We start from the raw sequence: 11,987 nt of genomic DNA on the forward strand, positions 1-11,987 counted from the left end.
CCACTATCTGAAACAATACAAGGTTAAATCACAATTATCTTTAACAATACAAGGATATGTCATCACTATCTGTAACAATACAAGGATATATCACAACTATCTGTAACAATACAAGGATATAGCACGACTACCTGTAATAATACAAGGATATATCACAATTATCTGTAACAATACAAGGATATGTCACAACTATTTGTAACAATACAAGGATATATCACAATTATCTTTAACAATACAAAGATATGTCACCACTATATGTAACAATGCAAGGATATATCACAATTATCTGTAACAATACAAGGATATATCACAATTATCTTTAACAATACAAAGATATGTCACCACTATCTGTAACAATGCAAGGATCTATCACAATTATCTGTAACAATACAAGGATATGTCACCACTATCTGTAACAATACAAGGTTAAATCACAATTATCTTTAACAATACAAAGATATGTCACCACTTTCTGTAACAATACAAGGATATATCACAACTATCTGTAACAATACATGGATATAGCACGACTATCTGTAATAATACAAGGATATATCACAATTATCTGTAACAATACAAGGATATGTCACAACTATCTGTAACAATACAAGGATATATCACAATTATCTGTAACAATACAAGGATATGTCACCACTATCTGTAACAATACAAGGATATGTCACCACTATCTGTAACAATACAAGGTTAAATCACAATTATCTTTAACAATACAAAGATATGTCACCACTATCTGTAACAATACAAGGATATATCACAACTATCTGTAACAATACAAGGATATATCACAACTATATGTAACAATACAAGGATATAGCACGACTATCTGTAATAATACAAGGATATATCACAACTATATGTAACAATACAAGGATATATCACCACTATCTGTAACAATACAAGGATATATCACAACTATATGTAATAATACAAGGATATAGCACGACTATATGTAACACTATAATACTCATCCTTCGCTTCCTTTCGTTGACCTTCTTTGCATTCGAATAATCGTTGTATGTCCCATCAGTTTTATTATTTTAGATTTTCTGTTTTTGTTTTATAGTATACTTTCATTGCAACTATAGAAAACATTAGGTTGCATTGCGTCTATTGCCCAAAGTAGAATTAGCTAATTCATATGTCTTACACATAACTTCTGATTCAGTTAGATCTTTTCTTGTTGCCATTGCTTCGCGTTTAAGTAGTAGAGATACTTCTACATTTGAAGCACTGTTGAAGCTAGATCATGAAGATACATATGTACAGTCGTATACACGCAGAAGAGCCAAAAAGTAAAGCATGTACAAAGCTAACTATATAACTGTAGTACATGTAATACATCAATACTGCAAAAAGTCAAACTGTGGTAAAAATTTTCCTTTGTAGATGCCGCTTCCCTGCAGGCACCATATGGGCTTTGTATGGCTCTGCCACAATACCCTCGGAGTTCCGCAAGCATTACCATTGTACAACGATCGAACAATACACGCATTGTTTTCTCAAATACTATTATAGTGACAACATAAATTCATCAAGCGTTTCTCTGCTTGTCTGCCTGCTTGTTGATAACTCTACATCACACTGACCATTACATCACACTAACCTAGCTAGACGTCTAGCAAATTAATTGAATGAGTGGTCGAAATGTCGAAAAAATACAGTTGCGATGCTAATTTCGCTTTATAAAACTGTGTAATACGTGTCTGTGCAGTTAGCTAATTACATCGGCAGCGTCGAGCAGCGCGAGTAAGAAAGCCTACTACCCAAAACTAAAGCTATAGCGCAACGCTGTATCAAAACACATGCAGCTGATTCTAGTGGCAGAACTATTGGAATGCGTGTCATCATGCCTTATCTAATTCATTCACAATTTTCCCGCAAACTAGAATTATATTTTTAGGATTACTGTTCTAGCTAACTAGAGTAAATAAATTACCTTTCTTCTAGGTTTCATCCATGAAAGGTGTCGGTTGCTTTGAGCAAACGTCTATAGGTGTCATGAACTGCAGTCTGCAATTCAGCAAATTTGTTCTAGATTTTCGCGCCAAGAGCGCTAGCCCGACGTCATGCATCAGCTGCATGCATTTTTCCTGACCGTTTGGTGACTTACTTTTACCGTTTGCTTTTGTCGTCGCGATGTTACGCTTTTCTCAGATGTTTCTAGCATTCTCTGTAAGGTGGTCTCGGTCCGGCGTCGCTCTTCCCTCTCCTTTTCAAGGGCTTGAACAAGGTGGCGATTTTGATCAATAGATTGCCGGAGGAGCAACCCTAGCGATTCTAGCTGAGTCTTATCTGGCTCACAGTCAGAGAAAACTTTGTCTCTCAACATTTCCCTTAAAAACTAGACAGCAAAACTCGTAACACACAAGCAATTCCCGCGAAAATAAGTAAGTTAACAAATCCCGTATGTGTGTTAGTCAGCTGAGGAGAAAGTCTTCGTTATGGCAGATCGTTATTTCTGTCCTCATTGCGACAGCTGGTAAAAATTGAGAACATATATGTCACACAAAGTCTTGTATTACAACGAGAGAACACAGACTTGGTCTAGGCAATTGCAAGCGGAAGAAGAATACTCCACTAGCGACGACGAATCCGCGACGTTTGTTCACAGTCCCAAACGACCATCAGGTTTCACTAATATACAAGTCAAATAATTAATAGCATAGGATACCGTAAGTTCAATAAAAACGAAAATATGCCTACATAGTCTCCTAGACCTCAAGTGGTATTACTAATTAATAAATTACATTAGGTGTAAGCGAAGATATTACTAAATATGCATTTTCTTTGTAAGAATAGGATTTTTTATCTTTGTTGCGGGTAGTGTATGTATGTGGTGTGGCAAGATAATCTGGGCATACTAAGTTTTAGGTGTGTTGGTATAGGCACGTGCTCGTACATCTCAACTAGCCATGTGGCTTAAGATGCCTGTAGATCAGTCATTAATCGCTTGTAGTCTTTACAAAAATGCACCTTCCTGTTCATACCTTAACAGGTGCGTGTATAAATAACTAGATACTGCGCAATTAAGTTGTAATGATGTCCAGTCACGTGACCGTGCGATACCTACATCCATAATGCCCAAAGCTCAATCCCAACACTCAGTCAGATTCCAGAGTTAGAAACACTGCTTTTGTTCTACCAAGCGCTGTTCAGAGACGTCAGCTAGATCAAAAGATTTCGTTCACACCACAGCCAATGCCTGCAGGGTTGGTTGTCTATGGTGATAAGAGAAACTGTAGCCCCCCAGACAAATAATTGCAATTAATTATTAGCTATTTATTATGTAATTATTATTAGTTTGGCAAAAGGCTTCATTTTAGTGCTTATCTTTTCTCTTATTAATAAAGTCACACAAAACATTTTTAGTTAATTAAATTAAACTTAGATAATTAAATTATCTACATTAAGAGCAAAGACAATTAGGGCGCATGCTCCAGAAGATCCTCTTCCAAATATGGTCTATTGGCTAGTTACAGTTACTGTTGTGTTCTAATTATACAAATACATGTCCTGAATTGCTACACGCTGATACCTCATAACGATATGTATTCTAGACGTAGATGACATGCACACGGAAGAAGATATAGCTATAAACCCAAAACATCGAAGGCGCTGCGCTCAAGGTTACTGCAACGACGATGAGCATGTTATTGAAAAGGGTCATGATCATATTAGTAAAGACGATGACGATCAACAAGGACCAGAATTGTGGAGCTCTGAAACTGTAACAGAAGTCTGCAATGACATCACTTTTGAAGCTTCGGATACAATAGCAACTGTTCAAAGTAATGCTGGCCAAGGACATGCTGTTCTACAATGGATAGTTTATCTGCTGTTGGTTTTGCAGGTTCGTTGTAGTGTGTATAGCTTCACTATCATAAGCTAAATTTGTGTAATTGCCATACCATTTCAACAGCATACAGTAAAAATTTAGAGGCATCTCCAAATTACCAGACATTTCCTTCAATCTAAATAGTCTGATTGGCAAAGATCACCAGTACCTCTCAACCCTTCAATTCAAAAAATTCTGACAATTAAAACTCTGTGGTTCCAAAAAATGAATATTTTAGCTGCACTTTCCCAAATTGTGCAGCCTTCATCGTGAAATACCAATGAGCAAAAAATAATAAATAAGACTAGCTGTGAATGTTGCTTCAGAAAACAGTCAACATAAACAACAAAGCAGATGAATATCAATACACAACATATATAGTAGTTTGTCCCATGGAGGTGATGGTATCAGTAGACTTGGATATAGTGTAAATGCAAACTGTCAGACATTTCAATCTGAACAGGCCTCTACCCTACTCACCCACCCACTTTTATAACGTTGTTTAGATTGACTAAAACGTCTGGTAATTACAGATGCCCCTTTACGACATAATACATGTATATTATTGAACTTAGCCATACAACGTAATTTTTCACAAAATGCTGCATAATCTCAACATAGACAATGTCACTATCAAAGTCAATCTGACTGATGTTAGTTTCATGTCCAGGTTTGTCTTTGCTGCTGAGATTGTCTACGTGATATCATTTGCTTGCCCCAATGTCATGTCATGTAACATACAAGTATTTTTATATCAGCAAACTAAGATATCTCATTAACTTTAGAACTAGTTTTGAACCCAGATTGTCTTTCTGTGTGAGAGTTCACTATCTCTCATTACCACTGACTGCATAATTTGATTTACCTTAATTAATAATATGTAGCATAATCTTACAAACGTTTAGCACACCATTGTGTATGCAGATACTGAGAACAGATTTTGATAAAGTGGTTACTGGCATTTGTGATTAGGCTATATTTTCTTTGAGCAAGAGAGCACTCCTAGCTCTGTTGAGCATCATCGCCACTATGTTACAACAATTGGGATCACATAACAGTACACTTCAATTTCTTGCTAAACATATACCAACATCTGAGTACAAATTGAAGCAAAGTCTGCCACATAAAGGCAAAGATCAGTTTACAAAGTATGTTGTATGTAAACGATGTTATTCGCTGTACAAGTTGCATGAACTGATGAAAAAGAGCCGTTGTTCTCAAATACATTGCAGCCACACAGCATGGCCCGATCACCCTCACCAGGAACGTAGACAACCGTGTGGCACACCATTACTCCATGAAGTTACTTTTTCACACAAAGAATTTAAAACCTATTCTACCCACAGTACATCTATTGCTACAATATTATTGTTCAATAACTCTCTGATCTTCTCTCTCGGCCAGGTATACTAACATAATCTCGGTCACAGTATGAGCGCACTTGTTGGGTTCTACAGCTTTCAGGTAAGTGGTCTTACCTTCATTGGGCATTGTACATACGGTCACAGTCGAGTAAGGCTGATTGAAAATGTTTTGTAGTGAATTTGTCTAACTCTAGCAGATTCTAGTAATTAGACTGTGTTGGCAAACGTTAGTTGTTCTGTCTAAATTATGTTTTTGAATAATAATTAAGATAACCTTTATTTAGTACATCTGGTTTAGTGCTAATTAGCAAATTTTGTGAGTGATAGATTATCATGATGGAGTTCTACATTGAATGCATTCTGGCACAAGTTGCAACTGTGAAAGAGATGCAGGGATGAAGATGGAAATACAGATATTGCAAAGTTTAACTAAAGACGTACAACTGGAGAAGAGAATGGCCATCCAGCTTTAGAAAAATGCAAGAATGTGCATGCAGAAACGAAGACTTGCAGTTTGGTACAATTCTATATTTTCAAGCAACATCTCTGACTTATAAACTAGTTTCTGTTGAACAGAGACATTTTTGTTTCTTTACTTTACTCAGTTTGCTTAAAATTTTGTTTCATTTATCAGTTGGACAGTGTGAAGTTTACTTAGCTTTGCCTGCATGCATCCAGTTGTATGTAATTTTATTTATGAAAATATATGACAGACAGACATACAGACAGAAAGACACATAGACAGACAGACAACTAGACAGACAGAAAGAGAGACAGACTTCAGATGGACGGACAGACAAACAGACACACTGACAGACAGGCAGACAAGACAGACAGACAGACAAACAGACAGACAGACAAACAGACAGACACACTGACACACAGATAGACAGACAGACAAATCATGCTGGCTGGTTGGCAGGCAGGCAGGTAAGCATTCATGCAGACAAACGGACAAGCAGACATAGTACAGTGCTGGAACTAGTACACTGGCCAGTTATGGGGCTACATTGGCCAGACAAATCTGATTTGTCGGGCTAGTGACAAAGTTTGTTGGGCTACAACTATTTTTCTTCATTCTTACTTAACATTCATTCCATAATTACTCATAAATATGAACGGCACTAGACTGCAAACCCTCCGCTTGACTATTGCTTTCAACTGGAGTTGAGATTCGCCCTGCTTCTTACTTGTGTGTCATAACTGTTCTGTAACTAATTAGACGGAGTCTAAGTGCATTTACCGTTTAGCAGCTCATTAGACAATGGTACACTTACGTGTTTCCCTTGACAGCAGGAGGGTATCAGCACATACCAGCATACAAACGATCTGTACCCACTGTATCAACCAATCAGGGTTGTCAAAACCCACTTGACATGATACAACACCTGATAACATACCACCGCAGTGGACAGTTAGTGACCTTGCTAATTGGCTACTTGGTTGATTAGCAGCATTGTTTTTATAAAGTCATACCTGTTTAATGAGTTAAGAACCTTTAATTAACGGCAATTGTACGCAAGCACGAGCTCACTAAGCCCGGCCACTATGAAGAGAAGACGTGGCAGAACCTGACCATTGTGATGAAGGTAAATGCCAAGTAGCGCTTCGCCTTGCATGAAAGACGTCCGGCTAATTTGACCGAACAAATCATGTTTGTCCAGCTAAATACAAATTTTGTTCGGCAAACAGTCAATTGCTGAACGTTATTTCCAGCTCTGTCTAGGTAGGTGTTGTTTAGCCATACCACTGCCCTCTTGCTGTATAACTTCCTTCAATTTACCAACATGGTCTAGATTTGCAAAGTCACACTGCATGATCTCTTTTTGTTCAGATATTGATTAGTGATATTCTACAGTAGCTAGACAACAGAGAGTTTTTAAAATTATTTGTAGATATTTCGAAGGATTAGTGGCAATGGTAATTAGATCTTTAACTATTTTTGTTGACTTGGTTCTTCTATTTGTCTATTGTCTGTTTGTCTTTGTGTTCCTCTATCTTCTCATTCGTATATTTATCAGCTGGAAACAATTTGTAAATGTTTTTTATTATTTCCAGATCATCGTCTCAACAAGCTGCTGAAGAAAGACATGAAGGCGAGTTATATTGCTTGTTGAGGAGCATGGGTGACCAACACATGCTGCTGTGGACAGTTTTATGTTTTCTAAAGTTTCTTGCTTTGCTCTTCCATGTAGATCGGTTATCAAGTTGCACCTGTAACTGTGATGTCATCATTCGAGTAAGATCTAAGTGTTTTGGTTTAACAACAGAAATGCTGCCACAAGTCACGCTACTGTTGATATGCATTATGTGCTGTGTGGGCAGATAGATGAGCAGAAACAAGAGACAGACTGATAGTTTGGTAAACAGATGAAAGACACAGAAAGAGAATATGATCGAGATTGAGAAGATAGGCAGACGAGTGGAGACTTACAATTAAGTATAAACTGGCAGTCAATGTAGAGAGAGTAAACTATAGACATAAATATAGGATGACAGACATGGGGACAAAGAGACAAAGGCTATAAAGGAAGTTAGACAGTCACGAACACAGACAGACAGGAAGGAGGATTCACACACGCACACACACACACACACACACACACACACACACACACACACACACACACACTTCAGTTCACGCTGCATTCGTTCTAATGAGAAACGAATCAGGCCAAGGTCACCATAGGCTATATCAGAGGAGTGGATGTCCTGTGACAGCAGAAACGCTTGTGGTTATGGAGGCCTTGTATTACGGAATGTCTGGTGACAGTACTGACATTGACTAGTCAGGGACTGACCATGTTTCTCTCTCTGGTTGTTTACAAGGCCGGCATGGTTTACAGCAGTAAAATCACAACCATCAGAGCTGCAGTGTAAAGCAAACTCTGATGCCGTTTGCCTTGCTTTGCGACGACGTTTCTGCTCATCCTTGTGGTATTTCTCTTGTTCTTCCTTCTTGAAATTTACTTCCTGTGTGGCAGCCCAGATATGATTTCTCCACTCATTCCTGTCTTCTGCTAGATCGTTCAAACCCCATCAAGGTTGCAATTCCTCAAATCCCTCAGTACTAAATTGTTCCATCTCATTGTCTGGCCTCCTACTGAACGTCCACCTTGGGGTGATACACACACCAAAAGCTTCCTTGGTAGACGACACTCATCTATGCGCAAGATGTGACCCAATAACGGAAAACGAAGACTGGCGTTGTAAGGACGTATGGTATAATCTCAGATCATTTCTCTCTATCTATTGGTGTCAAACGGAGTTGTGTACTTGCTCCAACCTTATTCAACCTCTACTTTGACTCTGTGATTCGACTTGCCATTACTGATCATCAACCAGCTGTAGGTGTGTGCTTGTCAGATCTTCTAAATGCGGACCTGGTAGGAAACAGGAAGAAGCTTACATCAGACGTGTCATTGTCAGACCTTGAATATGCTGATGATATGGCATTGATATCTGATTCTTATGAAAGTCTACCTACTTTGCTGGAAACTCTGGATTCGTCTTGCCATCACATCGGGCTTACAATCAATTACACGAACACGAAGCTTCTAGCTGTCCTACCTGGAGCTGATGCCCATCCTCCATCTCCCATTTCTTTGCATTCTGATTGTGATCCCATTGAGGTGGTACTATCTTTTCAGTACCTCGGAAGTTATCATTCAAACGATTGCACCTTGGACATTGAGATATCAACGCGGATCACCAAAGCATCAGTCATATGGGTCATCCAATCGCATCCTTTGTTACCAGAGGAAGATCAAGTGTACCACCAAGCTGAGCATCTTTGTCTCTGTAGTTCTTTCCACCCTCTTATATGGTCTGGGAACAGCAGGACTTCTGGAGCCACAGATACACCGTTTACAGAGTTTCGTGACAACAAGCCTCCGCTTCATCCTTGGAGTGTCCCTATGGGACAGGAAGGGAGACACCTCCATCAGAAAGATAGCCCAACTACACACACACACACACACACACACACACACACACACACACACACACACACACACACACACACACACACACACACACACACACCTTGTTTTAAGCATCTCAAATGAAGGACCACCAGCAGCAAAGAGTTTGGCAGAAGCAACAGTGTACATACACAGATACATACGTATTGTGTATTATCTAGGTGGGGATATGTACATGCATAAGTACAAATCTTGGAATGGACTGTTTTGTCATTGTCAAAACTACTATTGAGATTTGTAAAAATCCACAGCTCGATCAGTCCATCATACATAGAACTAGACAGACAGACAGACAGAAGACAGACATACAGACAGACAGAAGACAGACAAATGGGTAATCCAATAAGCATGTGAGCAAACTTTTATTATAGAGACAAACAGTTATGAAGTAGATTGAGACATTGTTTGGTTATGTGACAGTTACATATCAATGAAATTAAATTTTAGTAATTAAAATGGTAGGGATTCAAGTGCAGTCAGAAAATAGGAATAGATCAGTAACAAATATCAGTAGACAAACTAAATTGAACAAACTTGCTATTGTCATCTATAGACAAACCTACACATCACAGAAACTTCTATTTTTGTATTGATTGTTGTATTACTTTGTTTTGTTGTCATAGCAACCTAATTAATTCTTCACGGTGACGTCTGTCCAAGCAACATCCTGGTTACAGCAACGATGAGAGCTAAACTGGGTGATCTAGGAGCTGCTCGTTTTCAAGATGCTTCACTTTCTGTTGGTCTGCTCAGTCCACAATACACACCTCATGAGAGATTTGATGTTCCAACTTTACCAAAAAGCACCAAGACTGACATGTACAGTATTGGTGTGACCATATGTGAGCTCTTCACTGCTGTTCCTCCAGATCGTCAAAAAGAAGAGAACAAGTCTTACTCATCCGTCAGCTAAATGTTCGTTCCTTATGTAAGCACTTGATGAGAGATGATCCTGCCACACGACCAACAGCAACAGAAGCCCGTCATATTATTAGTCGTATTCGTGATACAGACGAGTATAAAGCATGTCCTCCTAAACGAATGTTAGAGGGCAAGATGGATGGAATGGCTGATGTCACTCTCGTTTAGTCGATTTGGTGAAGTTGACATTTGATTGAAGCATGTGTTTGTTACTTGACACCATTTATATGTTGTTACAAGGTATTCACTTAGCAATAGCAATATCTTTAGCTTTGAAGGATCACATTGTATTTTGTTATCTCATTGGTGAGACATTCTAGAACTAGCGTGTTTTACTGTTTGAACTTTGACATTGTTATTCAGTATTTGTAGGTTTGATGTGAATCACCTAGTCACGTGACATTATAATATGTTTTGATTCAACGTACATTTTATATTACACTTACTACTTACCACAGTAGTACAGACAGTCACTTTAGTAAACTACCTGAGCATAATTAATATTGTTATCCATTGGCACTATTTGCAGTTGATGGAAGTCACATGACGTCATTTTTTACTAGATTCCCGGATCTAATTTCGGTCATTTTGTAATCTCTGCCAAATAGCTGCGGCCAGACCTAGTTACGTTGCTACGCTAGCGTCATAGTCCTCCTGGATAGCAACTAGGTAGAGCGGGTCACGTCAGCATCCGTCGTAACGTTCCTGCTGTAGAACTTGAAAACTGATCGCACCTATTCTCGGTCACAGGGTAGGAGAAGTGTCCCTAATGTAAGACAGTTGCGGAAGCGTAGAAATTCTTTGCAATCTTTGTCAGCAAGAAAGAGTCTAGCGGTATAAGCTGTACGTTAGGTAGCACCTCTATGACCAGTGCTGTGGTACATATGTTATCTCCTCATCACCTGCTGTAGCTGGCGACAAACCTGACATTGTTCATGGAGAACACGGAAACGCCTTCCAAAGCTCGATGCACCTAATTTGAGACAGTCGATTTTTCTTTTCTGGAAAGTTGTTGTTTGCTCATACTGTTTGCACAAGTACAGCAGTCGGTCCTTGTTAACTGTCAGTACAACCAGTTCGTTTCTCAAAGTGTCTGCGATGGTAGACCTACGTCTAGAGTACTTTTCAATGTCAGTCATGTCTAGTGAATTTCAAAGCAAAACGGTTCTGATTATTATGTAAATTCACAAAGGCAATCGAGTACAATCGCAAAATTTTCTAGTGAGTAGAATTGCCTAATCGGTATCAGCTATACTCTACCCACTACCTTTTTACCTTTAAATGTTACATGTAAAAACTAGAAATTGCAGTTATTTTAAACTGTAGTGTTTGCTGGTAATGAAAGCTAGCTGTTCTGATTGATATTGGAATAAATAATGCTAATACCTAATATTACGTACGAAACATCAATAGTTTATTTCTCTTGGCTACAGCAGCTAGCCTAGTAGGACTACTAACTTGCAGTGAACATTGCTAATGGGAGTTGAATAGAGCTGTCAATTCAAGCCTGACCAACTGCAAGCACACGATGTAGCTGTTTTTGGCCCATTGAAGTCTGTGTGGAGGAATGTAGTGAGAGAGCACAAACTAGCCACCAGTACCAAACAAATTTCTAGAAATGTATTTCCGTCTGTGCTCTCTGATCAACTCTTTGCTGGATCATTCTTGCCTGAACACCTCGTGAGTGGTTTTTGAGGAGCTGCAATTCATCTACTATCATTTTTAGCAATAAAGATTGAAAGGCAAAAAACAGCAGTTCCCATTGTACATCAATTAGGTAGGTAAGTACTATTCCAGCAACACCAATGGCTCCAACTGTTACCGCAACCACACAGAGGGTTGAATCGTATTTCACCAAATATT

General features: G+C 38.7%; 2 long non-coding RNA genes across 2 annotated transcripts; one reads left to right on the forward strand and one right to left on the reverse strand.

Moving 5' to 3' along the window:
• Nucleotides 1–1,210: 1,210 nt before the first annotated feature.
• On the reverse strand, nucleotides 1,211–2,215 carry LOC134176630 (uncharacterized). The gene is made up of 3 exons (XR_009969307.1): nucleotides 2,132–2,215; nucleotides 1,958–2,031; nucleotides 1,211–1,260 (listed from the first exon to the last, which is right to left on the reverse strand). It is a non-coding gene; the product is annotated as an uncharacterized LOC134176630 (long non-coding RNA).
• A 3,053-nt stretch (nucleotides 2,216–5,268) lies between these two features.
• Nucleotides 5,269–5,593, forward strand: LOC134176136 (uncharacterized). Its single transcript, XR_009969251.1, has 2 exons — nucleotides 5,269–5,320; nucleotides 5,548–5,593. It is a non-coding gene; the product is annotated as an uncharacterized LOC134176136 (long non-coding RNA).
• The last annotated feature ends 6,394 nt before the right edge of the window (nucleotides 5,594–11,987 follow it).

This window comes from Corticium candelabrum, chromosome 2, assembly GCF_963422355.1.
Source record: "Corticium candelabrum chromosome 2, ooCorCand1.1, whole genome shotgun sequence".
Taxonomy (NCBI): Eukaryota; Metazoa; Porifera; class Homoscleromorpha; order Homosclerophorida; family Plakinidae; genus Corticium; species Corticium candelabrum.